The 19,458-nt window shown below is 40.3% G+C and overlaps 2 long non-coding RNA genes across 3 annotated transcripts in view; both read left to right on the top strand.

Moving 5' to 3' along the window:
* Positions 1-19,458, top strand: part of LOC309366174 — a 358,147-nt gene that overhangs the window by 77,469 nt on the left and 261,220 nt on the right. The gene's annotated exons all lie outside the window — the stretch shown is intronic.
* On the top strand, positions 8,388-14,162 carry LOC309366182. 2 transcript variants are annotated; one of them, XR_014166554.1, is made up of 3 exons: positions 8,388-8,665; positions 12,029-12,259; positions 13,293-14,162. It is a non-coding gene; the product is annotated as an uncharacterized lncRNA (long non-coding RNA). The 2 variants fall into 2 exon arrangements; XR_014166555.1 differs by lacking the exon at positions 8,388-8,665 and adding an exon at positions 11,011-11,195.

Below are 19,458 nucleotides of genomic sequence, written 5' to 3'. Positions count from 1 at the left end.
GTGATTTGGAATATTCAGAGTTTGCTTTTAACATAGAAATGTATAGCAGATTAACTTGACAATCTGCTATCTGGACAGCTGGGCATTTCAAATAACTAAATGGATGATGGGAGGGACTGCACTGTACTCTAAAATAACAAGTTTTGGTAGCTGCGACTAGTGATCAAGAGCTGAAAGTTAATATATACATTGATTAATAAGGTTTATTGAAGCAATGTGGTCCAATTAAAAGGCACACACAAAGTTTTAATTAAGACTGTAATCCTTAGGGGACTTTCATCCTTGTAAGCATGCATAGGATTGGGTTGTAAATGTGATAGAAGTAACTGAAGCTGTTTTTAGAATCGTTGGACTGCTCTATGTGGGGCATTTTTAATTTAATACCATTGTTAGCTTGTAAAGACTATCTTCCTGACATAAGTTGCTGTTCCTGCATAAAAGCACTGCTAAGTATCGCAACACCAATTTGGCCCCATGAAAAAAAATCCAAAATCTTTTAAGGCCAACCAAAATCATGTGTGAGCTTTTAGCTTCTGCAGAACTCTTCCTTATCCTAGATGAAGGGAGACAGAGAGAGAAATTGGCTGGTGTTCAAGCCATCTTTAGACTCTTGCAAGATGCAGACACAGATAGCTTGAATACCAGCCAAAACAAAACCAAAAAACCACCACTTTCCCTCTCTGACCCTTGTGCTTTTTACCATTTAGCTTGCTATGAATTTTGGAGCTGGTTGGTATGCTATGTTTAGAACAGCAAAAATTGTTTTCCAGGCATTACTAGTATGCACTAGGATTAATGAAAATGCTATTGACTACCATAAAGATCCCGACTTTCTTCTTGTGTTGTGATTTGATATTTTGCAATAATTTGTGAGATTTTGTCCATGTGCTTTGTTTCTTTGATATACAGCTGAATTTGTATGATGCCAGGCAGCTATATTACAATAAATTAATTATGCTGATAATTTGGGCCACATTTCCTTTACAAACTAGCGTGGGATGCTAGCAAAAATCTCTAACACTAGTCTTTTTTTCTTTTCTAAAAAAAAGTCTTCTTCAAAGCATAGTTTTATTTACAGAAGCAAGCCAAGCTATGATCCTATTACTCATGCTAATTAGGATTTTTTTTGTAGTTATAAAAAGGATTTTTTTAAGAAAGAAGAAATAATAGTGGCATTTGTTACATTTTGGTTCTAGGTATAGCCAAAAATGGTATTTTGTGAGAGCTTATATATCTCTGTGGGAAGGTGCAGATACATAAGGAACTTGTACCAAATGCCGGTGGTTCTCTTTGCACCCCTGGGGCCTAAAGGGTGCTGATGCTGCTGAACCTCCCTGAATTAATTAGCCCTTAGTTCTTACTTTACAGTGAATACCCTCTCCTATGGGTTTCAGATCTGATTCCCCTGGCAGTGTCAGGCAGGCAACTATTTAGTTGAGCTTCTGTACCAGCTGGCAGCCAATGAGTCTCTACAGGGACTTAAGAACGGGAAAGCCAGCCAATCATGCATGGTGTAATTTACATCTGATTGATGAAGATCTTAGAATCACAGAAACAATTAATTTGTACCAGGGCTCCTATGGGTCTAAAATTGAAAGATTTTGCCACTGGTACAAACATTAATTTTCATCTTGATCAATCTTCCGCCTTTTCATATGTCACATTTGTTCACGAGACACCTTTAGAATCATGCATGTTAAACAACGACTTGGGCAGCGTGTGTGTTTAAGGATTAAATAATCTAGTTAAGCAAATTAATTTACCAAACACATTTGTAGGTGGCTGAAGAGAACGCTTTAGCCAGTTAATGCAAACTTGATGTTGAAAAGTTGTTATCCTCCCCAACATATAAAAAGCGCAAAAACAAGAATATATTAGGATGTCTCATATTAATCTTCAAAAGCTGCAGTAATTTTGAGTAAGAGTATTTTCATCTTAGTTATATAAGAGATGGTGTATTCAAGGAATTGGTTTAATATTTGTAACTAAAATTTATCACCATTAGTCCTATGTGTTTTTACTGAGATCTTAAGACTGATTCAGCCCTGTTACTGATGCAGCACCATAGGGTATAAAAGAGTCTAGTTTCCTTCCCTCCTTCTGTTTTAGCACACAGAGTACTGGGTGAGGGGCAACCATTGAGAACATCTCAATCCCCCTCAGCCTTAACCAAGTACCCAGGTGCTGTCATTAAGAGAGTGGTTGATCTCAGAGACCATAGTAACACAAGACAAAATCTTTTGGCTTCATACTAGACATCTTCCAAACAATCTGGGCATCTTGTATTGAAAGGGCATGTGCACTAAATTCCTGCCTACTGCTTCCTTACTTTAAATCACCCTACATTCCTGCAGTATACCTCTTCATCATGCCCCACATTCTAAGACATCAGGCATCTAGGAAGACCGTTACATGCCCTGAAATCTCCACGTTTCCTAGCAGTATGGAACTAATAAGGCTATGCATTTCCTGATGGAAGAAGGGCAGACCATCATTAGAGGTGATTGCAAGGAGAAGGCATAATAGGTTGTAAAGAGGAAGAAACCTTAAGAGTTGATAGTGAAGATAGTGGCCAAGAAAGTTTTGTCTGGATGGCTTCTGCAGGAAGCAGAATGAGCGAAACTAGGTTTGGCTTGACAGGATAAAAAGAAATGCAATGGGAAAGAAGGGAGGCAAAAGATAAGAGGAAAATGGTAGATAATAAAATAAGAGAAAAAGAATCAATAGAAAGGAAGCAGAGTAGAGATAAAAGAAGAAATTAAAGCTGTGAAGGAGACGACAAAGGAGAAAAGGGGGAATGCAAACAATTGGGAATGAGACATTAGAGTGAAGGCACCATGGTATTTTAATTAAGCTCCAGGATGGACAATAGCTTCTTTTTTCACAAATGGTTCCTGTTGTTGTTGTTTAGTCGTTTAGTCGTGTCCGACTCTTCATGACCCCCATGGACCAGAGCATGCCTGAAATATGAGCAATCCTAAATGATGGGAGTGAAGTGGTGGATCGTCCACCATTAGCAAAGCTCTGATGGTTCACACTGATCATGGTGGGCGCTGCCCCTTCAACATTTCTCTATTATCCTCTCTCTCTCTCTCTCTCTCTCTCTCTCTCTCTCTCTCTCTCTGGAGTAGGTGCTTGTGGGTTTGCATCTTTTAAAATCCCCCTAACCCCAGGGAGGAGGGAGAATTAACTACACCAGGTCCATGTTGGTCAAGGTAATATGGAAGTATAGTGTCTATCAGAGGAATAAAGATGCTTTGGATGTAGCAGATCCAGGACTTCCCTCACCTCTTAAACAGCTCGTTTTAGAAATTACCATCAGATACTGCTTTATAGCCCAAGGACTCCATTCCCTCATTTTGGTCTCTTGACCAGAACATCTCCTGCAAAGCCATGTCCTCAGGCATCAGATAGAAGGAGGAAAGAAATTACTGTCTATGGAAACCCTAGTTCCAGAGTACAAGCTTACTTTCATTGTCTCCAGAGCCAATTACAGCTGGTCAAATCAGGAATGACATCGTAAATTAGAGTGAGTAACTGCATTCTTTTCTTTTTTTTCCAGCTGAGAAAGCATTTAGTAGTATTGAAATTGGAACAGAATGGCTAGGTGACCCCCTTCTGAAGATGTTGCCTAGGTGACTGATGGACGGTGCACTTAGAAACTGTCAAAACGGAATTTTGGGAACTGCAAAATGGCAGTATCTATGCCAAGCAGGCCAGATTAATCACAACTCAACAAAAATACCATTAGTCCTCATTGAAACTCTCCATCAAACAAAATCTAAATTGGACATACAACATATTAATGGCAATTTTTGTTTACATATTTTTATCTCTATCATCTATGCCCATAAGAGCCATTCAATCAATTTTTCACTAAGTACTTTTCAAAATATAATTACTCTTATGGGCAGATCTATGAACAGCCGTGCCATCCACACTATAGTTCACTAATTGCACTTCTGGGCCATTATAATGAATTATTCGTCTACGTTCTTTAAGAAGATCAGTTAAAGCTAATCACTTCCATCACATATATCACTTCTGAGAGATCCATCCATAGCAGCCTTTTCATTTACAGCTTCATTTCTTTTTAATTTTCTAGCATTCCAGGATATGGCCATAAATACATATATCACAATCTGTTAGCATAGTAGATTTAGTAACTAGGAAGGAAGAGAGTGTATAGATTAACCAATAAGACATGTGCAGCTACATACTAGAATAATATTTTCCACTGACATGCATGAGGATTGGACTTAATGTGTGAGGACTGGTTACCTTACAATGTGAATTAATATGGTTTGTGCGGCAACAGGTCTTGAAAACCCAGTTTCCTCTAAAAGAGCAGTTTCCAAGTAGAAATCGTGGCATGACATATCACTGGTATAAATCCACTGATCTTTGTGAAACCACACCTTCCACCTACCAGCCATGCTAGGAGAAGGTATGGATCATCAGTATTTTCTCTTTCCATTTCAGTTGTAGACTAAAACGATCAACTCAGTAGTAGTCACCAGGCTAGCAGCACTGGTACATATTCATGGGCACATGGAATTGCTTTGTTCATGCATTTCAGTCTGGTGCTCCCGACCATACCAAGAAACAGACAAAACTGTAAGTGTGTGTGTGTGACTACCATTTTTGCCCAGCATACCTTCTCCAAGCACACAAGCGAAGGATTAGAGCATTCTCCATTTGCCTTGTTCAAGTGGACTGGGCCTAGAAAGAGCGGTCAAGTGAATGGACAGTGGTGACAGGGACAAAGAGGAAGGCTGGCTGACTCAGAGAGAAGGTCCCACTAAGAACATCTTATCCAAAGGCCTCTTTCAAAACATGGAGCTGACACTACACCTGATGCCATTTTGTGGACGCCTCAAATTTTCAGGAGCAGCTTCCTGCATCTGGATGTCACAAATTTAATAAATAAAGAATGAAAGGGGGGGGGAGAACTTCACGGAAGAGGTGGAAATACTGTATTTAGCCCTTTTGATCCTAGCCTATGTTATAACAGAAGTAGTAACTAAGGAATGTAATTGTTGTGGAATACTAACGCGGTCACCAAAAATGAGCAAGAAGCATACAGTGGTACCTCGGGTTACAAACACTTCGGGTTACAGACTCCACTAACCTGGAAGTCGTAACTCAGGTTAAGAACTTTACCTCAGGATGAGAACAGAAATCATGCTCTGGTGGTGCAGCAGGAGGCCCTATTAGCTAAAGTGGTACTTCAAGTTAAGAACAGTTTCAGGTTAAGAATGGAACTCCAGAACGAATTAAGTTCGTAACCAGAGGTACCACAGTCGAAAAGAGGAAGCCCTAGCCTCGTGCAAGGAGTTTTAGCATTTCTGGCTGTCAATCAAGAAATGGCAACATTAACTTCTTCCCAACAACAAGGGAAGCCCCAATCGCATCAGTGGCCAATGAACAATTAGCCCGCCCCCAACATTGGAGTGTCCTGGCGGTCCCCACCGCAACACGTGCTCTCCATGAAGGAGAACACGCTTTGTATAATCAGAACAAATGCAGAGTATGTATATTCCTTGGTTCAGCCTTTGAACCATTAAATCAATGGTGTGCTCATCTGAGTTTGCTTGGATTAATTTTGGATTTCATATTTGCTTTCATCCCACATTTCCTTGATTCTTTCCCATTTCCATTCTAAACTGCATAACATTATCACTTCTTAGTTCTCATCTCCCATATTCTTCTTAGAATTATCACTCTGGTTCCAAAATGTGCCTCTTTATCCTTTGCCCCTACTAATTGGCTTTATTTATTACTTTAGGCCCCATCTTGTACTTCATGCACACTGTCAAGTTTTATCAACGGGTCTCTCCTTTTCACTTTCTCTTTGTTTCTCTTTCTTCTCCCGGTCTGAGAAGCGAACTTTTCAGGAAACCTGCAACCCTCAGTGAAATTAAAAGATGTGGCACATTTGTGTCTGGATTGTATTGGCTCTATCACTCTCCAGTAAGCCATACAACAGGCTGCCACATCGTCCGCATGGTACCATGACCACCCATAGATGTACAAGAGCATCCTTATCTGCTTCCATGAAATATTGGAAGGCTTAACATTTTGTAAGGTTACCATATCCACATTTGCTTAAGAAACTTAAAAGTATTCAGAATTCCTTATTTAAACTGATAATGCAACATTATCTTCCACCCACTGAAAGAAGCTTTTAAAATAAATATTCATTTTATTAAATGATTTCTGCTCTGCATATATCAATCAGCTAGGGTTTGAATACAAATAATAATTCTTTATAATTTTCATTTATAATGACTAGCTCGGTGGCTGTAAAAAAATAATTTTTGCAGTGCAAATGATAAATAAAATATAGGTTTTCCTGCTTGAAATCAATACGTTAAGTTTATTTCATACAAATACACATAGAAAGTTCTCATGACAGTCTGAAAAAATATAGAATTGCCTGGAGAGGATATGAGTTTATTGAATTTTCTCACTTTACTGTTTCATAGACTGTATCCTAACCAGATGGTATAATCTGATTGCATCAACTTAGAAGTATATAGGATTTTATTTTAATGTTAAAAAGGTCACTGGCTTGGGATCTTAATTTCTTTCTGTCTTCTATACTGCACTAGAATTACAGTACTGAAGGTAATGTAAGATAACTTTAATAAAAAAGAAGTTGAGTTTTATAGACTTAAATTTACTTATTCATTGCCTACATATACAGTTAAATTCTGTAGGTGCTTTTTAAGTTACTACCGAAGCAATATATATCTTATTGAATGATGGGTGAAATTTGTATTAATGTAGTTGATGTGGGTATAAGATTTCTGCAAAAGCATTTTACAGTATTCAGTGTTACATTTCCATCTCCCTCCCTCCCTCTCTCTCTCTTATTCTCTCTCTCTAAGCAAAAAAACACACACATTTCAGACCCCCTCCCCCGTTTATTCTAGAAGTGAACATTATTTGACATGTTCCGCTAACTTTTAATCAGATTCATTTTACCCTTTCATTCACAAAAAGTATAGCCTAACCTTCACCTATTAAAATAGTTTGCTTAAAAAAACAACCAGTGACAAAGTAAATTTAAAACTAAGCAATCAAGACACTGAACTGCAGTGCAGAAAAGGCAGCCAATAAAATTGCAGAATAAATTGCAACTGGAAAAGACTTTTTATTGTGTTGAGTGGGGCATCTCCTGCTGGTCAATCTGCCCTACCCACAGCTGCTCCTCACTAAAAAAGCCACAGCACCTGAGGGATGGAAACCTTCTGGAACAGTACAGAATATGCCAAAGACAGCTGAAGTGGGGTGGGTGGGAGCATACTGAAATTGGGTGTCCTATGCACATGGAAGGTCCCCCCCCCCACTAGCACAGAACCAGTAGTGGATATGACCCTCTGTAAAAGCAGAAGTCCCAGCTCGGTCACTACAAGTTATAGCTGAAGTGGTTGATGGGGTTCCCATAGCACATAGTGCAATAGAGACAAAGGACAATTCCTTGTGACTTGCATGGTTTCAGCCTCTGAGACTATACAGAACATAATCTTAATGGCTTGCCTCAAAATATGGAGAGGTACACATCTAAGAGGAGTTCTATCTCTTTTGTTTGGGAGTAAAAGCATAATTTGGAATGTAGTGAGGAAAAAGATGTAGTTTTTGGTTGGTTCAGTTTCAGGCAAGGCTTTTAAAGTACTGGTGACGAAGTCAAACCAACCTCGGATTTGTACTGATCTGCAAGTTGGATGCTTCGTGTCATTGTTGCCCAAATTTGGGGGTTAGCCCTGAGTCTGTCATATTAGACAGAAGAGCAAAAGAGATTTACATCACCGAAGGAAGATGAAGTTTACAGTCATTTTCTGTAATACAATTGGGCTTATTCAGTGCTTCTGCTATAGAAGCGGTTCTACAATAATAATGCTACTATTATAATACAATTTCTGTAATAATAGCACTTCTGTTATAAAATACCATTATTATAGAAATGCTATTATAAAGCAAGCATGGTTGTTTAGTATTTCTTCTGCAATAAAGGTGCTAAAAAGTCTGTGTGTGTTATAGAAAATTATTGCAAATTTTTCTTGTCTGGCACTGAAGATTTTTCATTCTGAATCTTGTCTGCTGCAGCCCCTGAAAAGCCGCTCTCATACTTCACTGTGATGTTTCTTTGAATTACAGTAAACATTGTGCATTTATAGCAGGAAATTATTGGACAGGCAAAAGGCAAAGCCCCCACCCACCCCTATTCACTCTCTGCTTATCTTAATTCACCCTCTCTTTGAAAATATATTTCATATTGGAAACATTTGCATAGGTTTATCACATTTGCATAGTTCACCGTTAGTGCTTGGAAGGGGAAAAATAAAACAAAAGATCTCATCTTTCCCTACTATTTTGGTTCTATGTGAGCAGCATCCCCTTTAATGGATTCTAGTGACATTACTTTATTCATACATCTGCTTGTAATTATTCAGCAGTGACAGCAGAAGAAGCAGGGAAAGCCACAGAATACTTGGAAGACCTGATCTAGCAAGAAGCATCTGTGTGGAAAAGATAGGTCTCTGGGTCACCTTTAACATGGGTCCCATGAATGCAAAGGAGGCTGTCATATGTGCTGAGGACAAAAATCCCATGTCAGATTTGATCTGTGCCCACCCATCATACCTAACATTTTCTTTTGGTAAATACCCCCAAGGCATTAGTGGGTGAAGGGCACTTCTCCAACTACCTTTCATTGGTAAATGGGTTGGCAGGTTCCTTATTTTGTTCTTGGGACTTGGCCTATGCACCCATATCCACTGTTCCCCTGTGCTGGGAGGGGGACGGGGAAATTTCCCTCTTATCATCACCCACTGGTAGTGACAGATCTCACCTGGGGTGGTTTTGCCCAGGGTAGTAGAAGGGAAGTGTTTCCTTCTCTGCCTTCACTGTTTCCACCTGCCTATACTAGGACAGTCTCTGGTTATCTTGCTGCAGATCTTCACACTGTATTCAATAAATACAACCTTAAAGCAAAGGTCTTGTCTTTCAAGACACCATTCTGGGAGTGCAGGCAACTAAAAGTGCCCAATGCAGTGTCCAATGCAACCGCAACCCTGTAATTGTCTCTCATCCCCTGAACTCTACATGGAAGCTGGAAGGGAGAAGCTTATGAGTTGCAGAATGAGATGTGGTCTGGGGACTGCTCTGTCTTTAAACCATAACCCAGCTATAGCAAAATAGCTAGTTGTGGCAGTGAATGTGTTTCATTTCCTAAACTGGCAATGCTTTCCATAAGCTAAGGATACAGCTCCCCCCCCCTTTACAGGCATTCTTAATGTAGTCAAAGACCTGTAGAATCATGTAATTACCACTGATACATGAATTAATGATGTGTGCCCATAATTTTACTTTCTTGGAGAGGGCTGATCACTTCTTTCTTGCTGAGGAATGAGTAATCAATCATGTCTTTCATGTGAGATTATCAAGTCCAATAAAATATTATTGCTCTCTTGGGATCAAAGTTAGAGCATGTAGGTCTGAAGAGTTTGAAACATGGCTAGCACTTCTGTGATTTATCCACAATTGTAAATATTTTATTATCTACTGATGACTCTTTAACACTATATATTTGTATTTTAAAATTACATAAACTGGTTCAGAACCCACACTTGGTTAGTAATGAATTTCTTTGTGGATGGCCTTTCATGGACAATTGCCTTCTCCATGGCCTGAACTATATTCGTGGTAATTAAATTATTGCAGTAACTCAGATCTTATTGTCTTTGCCTTCAGTGTAACATTATTCTTGTGGTCTGGCAGAAGCTGATCAAATGACAGTTTCTTGACTGTTGAGTTTAGGCAAAGTGTTGAAACTCCCTCTTGTATCTCTTGAAAATCTCGAATCTCTGCAGGGAGTTAAGAAAGAGTTCTTCCATTTCTTCCACACTGCCTTGTCATACATTAAAATCTGTGATGTGTTGCTTTTAAAGAGGCCCTTCAACCTATATTTGGTGAATGGGTTTGATAAATGCACCTCTGATTCTTGATATTCTTCTTTGTCTTTTTGTCGCAAGGGTTGCAGTGCACTTTGTGATCCTTGTGTTGTTGAAATATGGCAAATATTTTAGCATTTAAGTCTAAATAGATGTGCATTTTTTTTAGTCAAAGGGGCTTTTTTGTTTATAGATTTTTAGGACTTAATACAAGGAAGCTATAAATGAATTGCCTGCCTGAAAGCCACTTTATACAATCTAAGTAAGCAAGAAATAACACTTTTCTCAGGCAAATAATGTGGCCTCTCAAGCTTCCCTTTTAGTATAACACTGAACACTGGGATTTTACTGACTTCTTACCCCTAGGATTTAGCTCCTGAGTTTCAAATTCTTATGAATTTGGCTCCAAGCAAACAGAGACCTTATGGTGTCTGTATTAGTTGGAGCTGTTTTAATTAAATTGTTAAACAAATTGGTGTTCACCTACCCTCTCTTTGCACACCTGCCTAACTTGTGTTGATGCTTAAGTCAAGAGTGGAAGACCTGGACCTGAGAGGCCTGAGTTCAAATGTTGACTGAGTTATGAACTCACTGAGGTGCTTGGAGGTTTCATGGCATGTACAATGGGGGTAAGAAACACCTCCTCAAAAGGTGTTTGGGGGAATGAGCTGGATAGATTATAAATATCTTTAAATACTTTATATCATATAGCAAATATAACTAAAGTGTTGTGCCTGTTCAGCAAAGAGTTCTATCTTTCCCCCATGTGAAGCCATGACAGATGCCCTGATGACTCTCAAATGTATTTCCCAAAATCTGACCTTTCACTTTGTGCTCAATTCAACATCTCTAATGTTTTTGCTGACATTTCCCTCTGGATGTTTCAATGACATGTCAAACTGAATGCTGTGCAGATGGACCTCCTGATCTTAAACTCACCAACTTCACACACTTTTTTTGTCACTGTCAGAGTTTCTGTTTATCTCTCCTCCTACTCATAGTGTTTTGGTCCTCCGACTCCCCTACTCTTCTCTTTGCATTTTCAGCTTCATTCCTTATTTCATGGATTGAAGGAACCCATATCTTGCCATTACACCAGAACCAGCAATTTATGGCTTCTCCTTGCCCTCTCAGGCAGGAATGCTGGCCTGCTACAATCCTGGTTTGAAGGGAAGAGGTTTGCTAGTTCAAACCATTGAAGTAACTCAGTGGAATGCACAAGGAGCAATGGAAGGAGTGAGCAAGCACAGGACTCGTTCATGTGAAAGTTTGGCATTAGGTGTGACTGTGGTTCCTAGTGAAGTGGTCCTATGCATTAGGCATGCCAAAAGTACATCTCCCTTTGCTTTTATTTTAGTTTTAAGGGTGGTTATTGATGCCTGTATTTATAAAGCAGGGCATTGTATTATAACAAAAAGTAACCACGACAAATGCTCTTGAAGCACAATGTTTTGATTTGTTTAACTTTGTGGTTTTAGAGCGGGGAGTTACATTTTGCTGAGATCTTGTCCCCTCCCTAACGGAAGTGTGGTTGACATTCCCCATAAGCGAAACCTGAAAGGGTACCCATGATGCACAGCAAGCAGGAGAGGCAGTGGCAGAACTTTTGTAACTGCAGGATCTTTGGGTGTGCTCTGAAAGTCATAGTGAGAGACAATGGCTTAGACTTTAAAAACATGTTAAGTGAAGGAAGTTCATGGAAGGAGTTTCCTGACCCCTCTTTCCTCTTGGAGCCACCTGCTCCAAATGATTACCATGCCCCTCTAAATTATGTGGGTTAGGGTGTGGGGAGATGCAAGAACAGGGAGAAAAGAATCAATTTAAACTAGGTGATCTTGGGCGATTCCCTCCTATCTCAGCTGCAATAAATGTTCTGCTCCACATTGTTCAGGGACTCCCTCCCCTATGACCTCCAGGAAGGTTTTTTTGAGGCTGTAATGGGAATAAGAGATCAGGAGACTTTCCATCTGTGATGATAATAATCTGTGAACTTCCTTCAGTTAGCTTATTTTAGGATCCCTGTCAGTATCTTAATCCTTTTATAATGCTTTCCTTGCTGTACACTGCAGAGAGGAGAAGCCAGCTTAGGAACAAGCTATGTAACGTGATACCATGCTGAGTGTATACCACGAAGCAACAGATGCTACAGAAGGCCCTTTCTGAAGTGTGTGGTAGCTTTTGAGACATCATGGGATTGAAGAGAACGCTGCCAAAAAGTCTTAATGATGTCACTCAAGATGTCCTTGTAGGGATGATGGAAGATCAAATCAGCACAAAGCCTAGAGTGGAAAGAAAACCAGGTTTGCCTGAACTCTGATGTCTCAGTAGTAGCAGATCTTGTGCACAGTTTGAATTAGGAATTCCTTGTGCACACATTCTGGCTCATTTTTTTCTTAGCATGGTGCTCCCCATCATACAAAGAGGTGTGAAGTTAGAACCATAACAGGGGTTTATGGAAATGCACCTTTGTTTACAGCACCACCCAAAAGCAGCTGCAAAGCCACTTTCTTTGATGCCATGCAAATCCATGGGAATTTACTGAAACCAAACATGACATTCCCTTCACACGTGCACCTTTCTGCATGGTGAGGAGTACCGTGTTGGGAGAAAACGTGGCCTAAACGCATTTCCAAAGCTTCCTTGAGACAGTTGCCCCCGGCCTCTGTAATTCCTAGACTGTTAACATCCAGTTACTGTAGTTTTGTATAGGGCTGCCTACAGGCAAGCCGAGTTATGCCTAACTGTTTGACAAATCTTTGCTTGATAAATAGGGCAAGCTTACCTAATCTAAGAGGGGAAGGTCCCCCTCCCCTCTCTTCATGTAGTTTGAAATGGTAACACCAAGGCTACAGCGGCTTTCTCTGTTATTTCAGGCTTGACAATATGGCTATCATTCCTGACAGCTTGACATGATATTAGCTATTCCAAGTGTCAGATGAGAATAGCTGATACGGTGGTGCACTAGTGTTGGAAAATTAGATGGGAATCTCGGGTGTGTGTGTGTGTGTTTTAAAGCAGCTGCTTAAGTCTCTGATTAGCTGGGTTTTTCTATGCTGCTGTGTAATTTAAGTGAGCTCTAGCCAACATGCCTGAGGTGTTAAGAGGATGATGCATTTCCTGTAGGCATGAATAGGCTCCTAACTAAAGCAGGAAATCCTTACTGCCATTTATTATTTTTCAAGGCAGGTTATATATTTTTTGCTCTCTCAAAAGGAAGCAGTACCAATTAGCCCGGAAGTTTAACCTCTTTTAACTTTGCTTCTTTTATGGGAGCTTTCTAACCTTTTTTAATAAATCATTTTCTTTCTTCCCTTTTTTGTCTCTTCCTCGCAGAATCATTTCCTAATGTTTCTCACGCTGGGTCCGAGGAGTAGGCTGCTTAAATTTGAGAACGATTTTTGAGGGGATAAAGTGTACAAGATTTTTGAATTCTTGCCATAAGTCCTTGGCAGTCGGCCAGGAAGCCTCAGAGGAGTAAAGCTAATGAAGGGAGGGTAAAGAAGATCTAGAGTATGTGGCTGGTAATGCAGTATTCATTTAATTGGGAGCAGGTATCGGTGCAAACTTCTCCATTTTAATTGGAAAAAGGAATGGGGGGAGTTGTTAAGGGAGAAGAAGGGGGGAAAGAATGCATAAAGTTTTCAAGCTGAGGAGCCAAAAGAAGGCCTGTATATGGCAGAGAAAGAACTCAATTTAGGGCAATTTGCACTGCAAGCTGGGCTGCTGTCTCCCCTGGGGATGAGGATGAGAGAGAAAATGGAACCAAAAGAGAACTTGATAAAATCACCTAGCACAGACAATCTCAGCAGAATAGGTTTTTTACTGAGTTAAATCTGCCCCAATCAATGTGATTCTTTTCATATAAGTTACAAATAAAGAGCCACAAGATTACAATAAAGAATTGTGGATGTAGAGCTGCTGATGTTGCAACGTGGGAGTCCAAAGGGTTTGTGGAATATATAGGTGAAGGTTGTTTATTTATACCTTCGTGCTTATTTGCTACACTCCCTTATCCTTTTTCTTTCCTTGTCCCTTATCTTTAAATGTTGGATAGTGCTATACCATATGAACCCTGTAGACTGGATCGCCTCTTTGTATGTCATGACTCTTCGCAAGGCTTTAGATCTGAAAGCTGCTAACATCACCCTTAGGATCTGTTTTAAACAACAGCAAAAAAGAGAGACCCAAATCCTTTTAGCTTGTATCTTGTCTATCTGGTTCCATGAACGAACTGAAATAATAAATAATGCCAAATGAAATGAAAAGTTTTAAAAACCATGTGGTGTATCCCCACATTCCTTTCACCATCTGTATATGAGAGTTTGTGGCAACTCCACTATCCCTGCCTGAGCTGCTCTGTGTAGCCACTGAACCTCACCTCAAATGAAATGTGGGGGTTTTTTGGGGTAAAATGTATGTCAAGGTTTATGATATTAGTTAAATTTCACAGTGCAGTTTTGCAGAGGGATGGAGGCAGGGAGAGAAGAGGAAGTGTTATTGTGGTAGTACTAGTTGTGGTTTGGATTCATCTGGGAAGCTGCTTCATTATGTTGTTTCATGGGCAGATGCTGCTTCATTTAATTCTCTCGCTTTCTAAGGTCACTTCGTTGCACAAAGAAACCTTTACCTGTGCTTCCAACAAATGCACTGGATGAAATCTGCAACCATCACAGCCCTTCTGAAGGACTGGAGTTTGCCAAATATCAGACAAATAGTTTCAGGGTTTTGGGGGTGGGGAGTGTGGTTTATTTTTAAGTTGGAGCATTTTAAAAAATGGTTCTGTTGCCCTGCCACCTTTTTTTTTTTTTAGTTGAGTATTTATATGCAACTCACAGAGGATGTATTCTTTGGTAAGATGCTTGCAACATTTTAGATGGATGTGTGTAGGATGCAAGGCAATGCCATGCATTGTTCCAATGGCACACTTGTCAACCACAGTGCTGGATTTTTCTCAAGATACCCCTTCCTTTACTGCTCCTTGCATCTTTGCTACAAGGCAAAAGCTCCAAAGCCACTTGAAAATTCTTAGAGGTAGGTATAGGGAAAGCAACTTTGTCCTTTCCTGCTGCTTAATCTTGCTTGCCTCACGCTTTGCATGAAACATACTTAGGACTAAGCTGTTAGGTGATGTAGAATAGTAACACCTTCTCCAACCTTGTTCCCTTCAAATGCCTTGGATTGTAACTCGACACTTACAACTACATGCTCTGGCTGGGGCTGATGGGAGTTGTAGTCCAAAACTTCTAGAAGACACTAGGATGGCAATAGCTGGAACAGTGTATAAGGATGGACCAGGGGGCAAGAAATTCAGCATTCTTGGCAATGAGTAAGCATTTCTTCTTTTTCTTCCGCTTCTTTGTAACATAATGACCATTACTACCAACCCAAAGGTGTAGTAGCAGAGTATTACATCACACCATATACAAAGCAAGCAGGCAAACAATAAATAATGAGGAAGAAATAGTAACACACAAGTATAAATCAAGGCATCAATTTTCCCCGAGATGGTGTGAATAGAGAATGCTGCACATCTAAGAACTAAGCATAAGAAATAAAATCCCACCAGGTGACATAAAAGCTTTCTGGATCCTCCATCCCTCTGCAGACATGCAATTTATGTGCTATTTTTTTATTAACTTATGTCCGTAAGTTCTTATGCCACAATGAAAGCTGTAAAAAATTGTCAAGTTTTTCCATTGCTGCAGCTAACATTCATGTCTGTCATGGACTGGTTGGACTCAGAGGAGTGGTGGGAGGAACCAGATGGAACCCCCAAGGGCAGAAGGCTCAGAGTCAGGGGATTGTTGGTGGGATGACAATGAGTGGTCAGCTGGAGTAGAGGGAGGAGCCTGAGAGGAGGAGGTGTCAGAAGCTGAAGAGGTAATAGGCTTTAGTGAGCAGGGAGAGTCTGTGGCAGAGAGAAGTCCACAAGGAGAAGCAGAGGCGGAAGCAGAAGAGGAGGGAGACCAAGAGGCAGAGAGGAGTCCGGCTGGTAAAGAGACACAGGTGTCTTTGGCTCCTGTCATGGAGCCAAAGAACCAGAACCAGAAGAGGCATGAAGTGGGAGGAGCAAATACAGGTATGCTGGTGCAGTCTCAGATTTCTTGGGGGGAAGCCATGGGTAGGAGGAGATCGAGACACCTATGGAAAGGCAGGGGCCTTCATAGAGGCAAGACCTATCAAAGAAGAGTTGCTATGCTCATTAGGCCTGACACTCCTGTGCAGATCCTGTTTCTTCTAATAAAGAGTTCATTTACGTCGTGAAAGTTACTGCTGGCTCGCTCCTGTCAAAAGTGGGTATTTCTAATTACTATTTTTGTTCAGGACTATATAAAGTATTTTACTTCAATTTTAGGTTAGTAGTGACTGTTTTGGAACAAAGTGCAATTTCTTTATACAGTGGTACCTCTGGTTACGTACCTAATTCATTCCAGAGATCTGTTCTTAACCTGAAACTGTTCTTAACCTGAAGTCCCACTTTAGCTAATGGGGCCTCCCGTGCTGCCGCCATGCAATTTCTGTTCTCATCCTGAAGCAAAGTTCTTAACCCAAGGTACTATTTCTGAGTTAGTGGAGTCTGTAACCTGAAGTGTATGTAACCTGAGGTACAACTGTATACACATTTTTACTCATTTGGTTTTGTACCAAAATGGTCAAATCTTCCATCTGTTCATGCCTTCTAACAATGACTGGAGTACAGTTGGAGCTTCAAACCAAACATTTTTATTTTTTTATTTTTTGGGCCAGGCTTTCACCACCACAGGCCTTGATTAAATGACAGGTTTTGTTTCCATTGCCCCCTCCTCTTTTCCCATTCAGCTCTTGACAGCATTTCCTCTCAACTGAATATTGTTATCACTTCTTTATTCTAATCCTCTCCCTTAGCTGCCTATATTATCACCCCCACCCCTGATTCAGAACGTAGATTCTTACCCTTTAATCCACTAATTGGCTTTGTACCCTCAGATCGCTTTGCCTCCTGCCTGCATGTGCAGCCTGACCTCCTTAGGTATCACAGGCCCTTGCTATCTATCCTAGTCTTCACTTGTTTACCCATCTTTACCCCAAGTGTATTTGGTGGTAGCTACTCTCTGTTCGAAAGAAATTTGGATGTTTTATGTTTGTTTCTGGACACTCCTCTAAACAAGACTGCCTTTCTCTAGATCAGCTTCAGCATTCATTGCTTAGTATGTGCTCTGTAGATTTTATGAAGGGAGTGAACACTCATAATGTCTTCAGGGCTTCTAAAATAGCACAATGCCAGTAACAAGCTTTGTTTCTAAATTGCTTACTGTATTTCCATGTAGATTTATTCATATATTTGATATAGTATGGCAATAATACTCAGTGAACTGAGATACACTTAATTTCTTTTATTAGATTATCTGGGATTTTGTGATAGTTACACAATCCTATATGTCTCTAGTCAGAAATAAGCAGTACAGAGTTCAGTGGTGCTTGGCCCCAGGTCAGCAGGTAGAGAATTGCAGCCTTAATCTTTTTATCTTCCATTGAGTTTCCTGTAACTGATGTTCTCCCCCCCCCCAATATTGTCTGTACAGATAAATCTACACATCTCCTAGTTAGCAAAATAAGGGAGGTGATCACAGTGCTGATGTATGCAGAATTATTGTACCCAGTCATGGTTAATGGCACTAAATGGATTTAAAAAGACGAGTCTAGACTACAATCCTTTCAGCACCTGCCCCCTTTTCAGTCACTGATTTGGGTTTTGCACCTGCAGATGTTGAACTGAGACTGAATTCATATAAAGATTTGTTTGGGATGAGAGCAAATTGCAGACAAGGGTATTTAGAACTCCACAGAACATATGTCACTGCCTTTTCTTATTCTTAAAAACAGATCCCATTGCTACTATGTACACCCTTCCACTTTAGCTGATGCTAATGGTGTTAAAAAGGTTTTATGAAAATCTTTACTGTGAACTTCTCTTTTTCCCTTAGCAAATTGACAATATTTCACCCTTCTTAATTTGGTTATTTTTATCTGCACATATCTTATACTGCTAATTTTGGAGCCATTAATTATAACAGGAATTATGTGCTCAACTCTTACTTTGCCATGAAACATCATCATCATCATCAACAACAACAACAGGCTCGGTTGTTATCATGTTATCCTTTAGATCAATCCATCTGCCAGCTGGTTGTACTTACTGCCAGCAGACATTCATTCCCTGAACATTTTTGTGCTGCTCTTCCAAACAGTCGCTGCCATTTCCCTGGTCCTGCCCTACTCCTGGGAACACTGTGTGGGCCATTGTGAAACTGTGACAGTTTCTAGGTCAGCCAGAAGGCAACATGATCAGAGTTCCTATTGCTTTCACACTGACCTGGAAATGATCCAGGCCAGCTGCAGTTGGTAGGCATTTCTGAAATGACATGGAGGGAGTGCATTGTAAATGACTCTCGCTGTAATATCAATTTGGGGACGTCATCACTATAAACCCAGGCAGTACATTTCTAGATTATCACAATAATTCTGTTTCATTATTTTATCATGCATTTCTCCCATTATTGTTTCTGCTAAGCTATTCAGTTAGTTAACATATTTCTATGCTCCCTTTCAAAATCATTCCCAAGGTGATCCACATACAATATGACAATAGAATACCATAGATAATATTTTTAAAGCAATTCAGTGAAACAGCCAAACATTAATAAAACTAGCAACCCAACACCAAAAGTAGTGCATAATAGAGCCATCAAGACCATATAATCAGATCCCCAGCCTTTACTAGTTTCCGCAAGCCAAGGTAAAAAGGTAGGATTTTCAATTCCATTTGAAAATATCCATGGTTGTGGATCCAAAGTTGTGGGTCACTGTCAAAAAAGCCCTGGTTTGAGTACATACCAGCCTCCCTCCCTTTCCTTGTGGGCATATCAACAAGGATTCAGGTACAGATCTTAATGTGCAGACAGGCTTATACAGATGTAGGATTCTTTAAGTGACCTTTCTGGGCTTTTATGTGACCTTTCTGGTAACCACTGGTACAATGGCGCTGTGGTCTAAACCACTGAGCCTCTTGGGCTTGCTGATCAGAAGGCTGGTGGTTTGAATCCCCACAATGGAGTGATCTGCTGTTGCTCTGTCCCAGCTCCTGCCAACCTAGCAGTTTGAAATCATGCCAGTGCAAGTAGATAAATAGGTACCGTTGTGAGAGGAAGGTAAATGACGTTTCCGTGTGCTCTGGCACTCATCACAATGTTCTGTTGTTCCAGAAGGGGTTTAGTCATGCTGGCCACATGACCCAGAAAACTGTCTGTGGACAAACGCCAGTTCCCTCGTCCTGAAAGCAAGATGAGCGCCGCAACCCCATAGTTGCCTTTGACTGGACTTAACCATCCAGGAGTCCTTTACCTTTACCTTTTACTGGTGGAAGATGTGTTCTGCTTGCCTGGTTACTACCAGGAGGCAACTGGACATAGTTTGTACCAGTCAATGTTTTTGAAAGGCAACCCTAAATTTTCTAATCTGG

This window comes from Podarcis melisellensis (genome assembly GCF_964234715.1).
Source record: "Podarcis melisellensis genome assembly, chromosome: 3".
NCBI classification, from domain to species: Eukaryota; Metazoa; Chordata; class Lepidosauria; order Squamata; family Lacertidae; genus Podarcis; species Podarcis melisellensis.
Note: the sequence above shows the minus strand (reverse complement) of the source record. Positions and strands in the feature narration are given on the sequence as shown.